Raw genomic sequence first — 5,225 nt, forward strand, 5'->3', positions numbered from 1 at the left:
GTTTCCGCCTACGGCAACACGCGACATAGCTTTGCAGACGATAAGTACAACCGGTTCAGAGAGAAGAGCGGCCAATGTGACGATCTGGCTTTAAGTCGATTCGATAACAAATGACGAAAACGGACGGATTTCTCAGGTTTTTACTACATATGAACTCTTTTCACATTCTCCCGTGCAACTCGGCTGCTAGTCCTCCTTTCATGCAGAGTGTCAAGGTCCTAGCTCATGGCCAAGGCACCAAAGCCTGTTAAAAAGTCAATAATCTATACCTAAAACTTGAATTGTACTACTTCTTACTGGCTATTACATCAACTTAGAAGCTTCGTCTGTGTTCTACTATGGTGCTTTTAGTGTCTCAGCATACCGCAGTACGCGACATAGCTTTGCAGACGATAAGTACAAACGTTTCAGAGAGAAGAGCGGCCAATGTGACGATCTGGCTTTAAGTCGATTCGATAACAAATGACGAAAACGGACGGATTTCTCAGGTTTTTGCTACATATGAACACTTTTCACATTCTCCCGTGCAACTCGGCTGCTGGTTCTCCTATTATGCAGAATCATAAAGTCCTAGCTCATGTCCAAGGCACCAAAGCCAGCTAAAAAGTCAATAATCGATACCTAAAACTTGAATTGGACTACTTCTTACTGGGTATTACATCAACTTAGAAGCTTCATCTGTGTTCTATTATGGTGCTTTTCCTGTTTCCGCCTACGGCAACACGCGACATAGCTTTGCAGACGATAAGTACAACCGGTTCAGAGAGAAGAGCGGCCAATGTGACGATCTGGCTTTAAGTCGATTCGATAACAAATGACGAAAACGGACGGATTTCTCAGGTTTTTACTACATATGAACACTTTTCACATTCTCTCGTGCAACTCGGCTGCTAGTCCTCCTTTCATGCAGAATCTTAAGGTCCTAGCTCATGTCCAAAGCACCAAAGCCAGCTAAAAAGTCAATAACCGATACCTAAAACTTGAATTGTACTTCTTCTTACTGGCTATTACATCATCTTAGAAGCTTCATCTGTGTTCTACTATGGTGCTTTTAGTGTCTCCGAATACCGCAGTACGCGACATAGCTTTGCAGACGATAAGTACAACCGTTTCAGAGAGAAGAGCGGCCAATGTGACGATCTGGCTTTAAGTCGATTCGATAACAAATGACGAAAACGGACGGATCTCTCAGGTTTTTACTACTTATGAACACTTTCCACATTCTCCCGTGCAACTCGGCTGCTAGCCCTCCTTTCATGAAGAATGTTAAGGTCCTAGCTCATGTCCAATGCACCAAAGCCAGCTAAAAAGTCAATAATCGATACCTAAAACTTGAATTGTACTATTTCTTACTGGATATTACATCAACTTAGAAGCTTCATCTGTGTTCTACTGTGGTGATTTTAGTGTCTCCGCATACCGCAGCACGTGACATAGCTTTGCAGACGATAAGTACAACCGTTTCAGAGAGAAGAGCGGCCAATGTGACGATCTGGCTTTAAGTCGATTCGATAACAAATGACGAAAACGGACGGATTTCTGAGGTTTTTACTACATATGAACACTTTTCACATTCTCCCGTGCAACTCGGCTGCTAGTCCTCCTTTCATGAAGAATGTTAAGGTCCTAGCTCATGTCCAAGGGTCCAAAGCCAGCTAAAAAGTCAATAATCGATACCTTAAACTTGAATTGTACTACTTCTTACTGGGTATCACATCAACTTAGAAGCTTCATCTGTGTTCTACTATGGTGCTTTTAGTGTCTCCGCATACCGCAGCACGTGACATAGTTTTGCAGACGATAAGTACAACCGTTTCAGAGAGAAGAGCGGCCAATGTGACGATCTGGCTTTAAGTCGATTCGCTAACAAATGACGAAAAAGGACGGATTTCTAAGTTTATTACTACATATGAACACTTTTCACATTCTCCCGTGCAACTCGGCTGCTAGTCCTCCTTTCATGCAGAATCTTAAGGTCCTAGCTCATGTCCAAGGCACCAAAGCCAGCTAAAAAGTCAATAATCGATACCTAAAACTTGAATTGTACTACTTCTTACTGGATATTACATCAACTTAGAAGCTTCATCTGTGTTCTACTGTGGTGATTTTAGTGTCTCCGCATACCGCAGCACGTGACATAGCTTTGCAGACGATAAGTACAACCGTTTCAGAGAGAAGAGCGGCCAATGTGACGATCTGGCATTAAGTCGATTCGATAACAAATGACGAAAACGGACGGATTTCTCAGATTTTTACTACATATGAACACTTTTCACATTCTCCCGTGCAACTCGGCTGCTAGTCCTCCTTTCATGCAGAAACTTAAGGTCCTAGCTCATGTCCAAGGCACCAAAGCCAGCTAAAAAGTCAATAATCGATACCTAAAACTTGAATTGTACTACTTCTTACTGGCTATTACAACAACTTAGAAGCTTCATCTGTGTTCTACTACGGTGCTTTTAGTTTCTCCGCATACCGCAGCACGCGACATAGTTTTGCAGACGATAAGTACAACCGTTTCAGAGAGAAGAGCGGCCAATGTGACGATCTGGCTTTAAGTCGATTCGATAACAAATGACGAAAACGAACGGATTTCTCTGGTTTTTACTACATATGAACACTTTTCACATTCTCCCGTGGAACTCGGCTGCTAGTCCACCTTTCATGCAGAATCTTAAGGTCCTAGCTCATGTCCAAGGCACCAAAGCCAGCTAAAAAGTCAATAACCGATACCTAAAACTTGAATTGTACTACATCTTACTGGCTATTACATCATCTTAGGAGCTACATCTGTGTTCTACTATGGTGCTTTTAGTGTCTCCGAATATCGCAATACGCGACATAGCTTTGGAGACGATAAGTACAACCGTTTCAGAGAGAAGAGCGGCCAATGTGACGATCTGGCTTTAAGTCGATTCGATAACAAATGACGAAAACGAACGGATTTCTCAGGTTTTTACTATATATGACCACTTTTCACATTCTCCCGTGCAACTCGGCTGCTAGTCCTCCTTTCATGCAGAATCTTAAGGTCCTAGCTCATGTCCAAGGCAGCAAAGCCAGCTAAAAAGTCAATAATCAATACCTAAAACTTGAATTGTACTACTTCTTACTGGCTATTACATCAACTTAGAAGCTTCATCTGTGTTCTACTACGGTGCTTTTAGTTTCTCCGCATACCGCAGCACGCGACATAGTTTTGCAGACGATAAGTACTACCATTTCAGAGAGAAGAGCTGCCAATGTGACGATCTGGCTTTAAGTCGATTCGATAACAAATGACGAAAAAGGACGGATTTCTCAGGTTATTACTACATATGAACACTTTTCACATTCTCCCGTGCAACTCGGCTGCTAGTCCTCCTATTATGCAGAATCTTAAAGTCCTAGCTCATGTCCAAGGCACCAAAGCCAGCTAAAAAGTCAATAATCGATACATAAAACTTGAATTGTACTACTTCTTACTGGATATTACATCAACTTAGAAGCTTCATCTGTGTTCTACTGTGGTGATTTTAGTGTCTCCGCATACCGCAACACGTGACATAGCTTTGCAGACGATAAGTACAACCGTTTCAGAGAGAAGAGCGGCCAATGTGACGATCTGGTTTTAAGTCGATTCGATAACAAATGACGAAAACGGACGGATTTCTTAGGTTTTTACTACATATGAACACTTTTCACATTCTCCCGTGCAACTGGGCTGCTAGTTCTCCTTTTATGCAGACTCTTAAAGTCCTAGCTCATGTCCAAGGCACGAAAGCCAGCTAAAAAGTCAATAATCGATACCTAAATCTTGAATTGGACTACTTCTTACTGGGTATTACATCAACTTAGAAGCTTCATCTGTGTTCTATTATGGTGCTTTTCCTGTTTCCGCCTACGGCAACACGCGACATAGCTTTGCAGACGATAAGCACAACCGTTTCAGAGAGAAGAGCGGCCAATGTGACGATCTGGCTTTAAGTCGGTTCGATAACAAATGACGAAAACGGACGGATTACTCAGGTTTTTACTACATATGAACACATTTCACATTCTCCCGCGCAACTCGGCTGCTAGTCCTCCTTTCATGCAGAATCTTAAGGTCCTAGCTCATGTCCAAGGCACCAAAGCCAGCTAAAAGGTCCATATTCAATACCTAAAACTTGAATTGTACTACTTCTTACTGGCTATTACATCAACTTAGATGCTTCATCTGTGTTCTACTATGGTGATTTTAGTGTCTCCACATACCGCAGCACGTGACATAGCTTTGCAGACGATATTTACAAACGTTTCAGAGAGAAGAGCGGCCAATGTGACCATCTGGCTTTAAGTAGATTCGATAACAAATGACGAAAACGGACGGATTTCTCAGGTTTTTACTACATATGAACACTTTTCACATTCTGACGTGCAACTCGGCTGCTAGTCCTCCTTTCATGCAGAATCTTAAGGTCCTAGCTCATGTCCAAGGTACCGAAGCCAGCTAAAAAGACAATAATCGATACCTAAAACTTGAATTGTTCTACTTCTTACTGGCTATTGCATCAACTTAGAAGCTTCATGTGTGTTCTACTATGGTGATTTTAGTGTCTCCACATACCGCAGCACGCGACATAGCTTTGCAGACGATAAGTACAACCGTTTCAGGGAGAAGAGCGGCCAATGTGACGATCTGGCTTTAAGTCGATTCGATAACAAATGACGAAAACGGACGGATTTCTCAGGTTTTTGCTACATATGAACACTTTTCACATTCTCCCGTGCAACTCGGCTGCAGGTCCTCCTATTATGCTGAATCGTAAAGTCCTAGCTCATGTCCAAGGCACCAAAGCCAGCTAAAAAGTCAATAATCGATACCTAAAACTTGAATTGTACTACTTCTTACTGGATATTACATCAACTTAGAAGCTTCATCTGTGTTCTACTGTGGTGATTTTAGTGTCTCCGCATACCGCATCTCGTGACATAGCTTTGCAGACGATAAGTACAACCGTTTCAGAGAGAAGAGCGGCCAATGTGACGATCTGGCTTTAAGTCGATTCGATAACAAATGACGAAAACGGACGGATTTCTGAGGTTTTTACTACATATGAACACTTTTCACATTCTCCCGTGCAACTCGGCTGCTAGTCCTCCTTTCATGAAGAATGTTAAGGTCCTAGCTCATGTCCAAGGGTCCAAAGCCAGCTAAAAAGTCAATAATCGATACCTTAAACTTGAATTGTACTACTTCTTAC

Source organism: Schistocerca gregaria, unplaced genomic scaffold (assembly GCF_023897955.1).
Source record: "Schistocerca gregaria isolate iqSchGreg1 unplaced genomic scaffold, iqSchGreg1.2 ptg000526l, whole genome shotgun sequence".
NCBI lineage: Eukaryota > Metazoa > Arthropoda > Insecta > Orthoptera > Acrididae > Schistocerca > Schistocerca gregaria.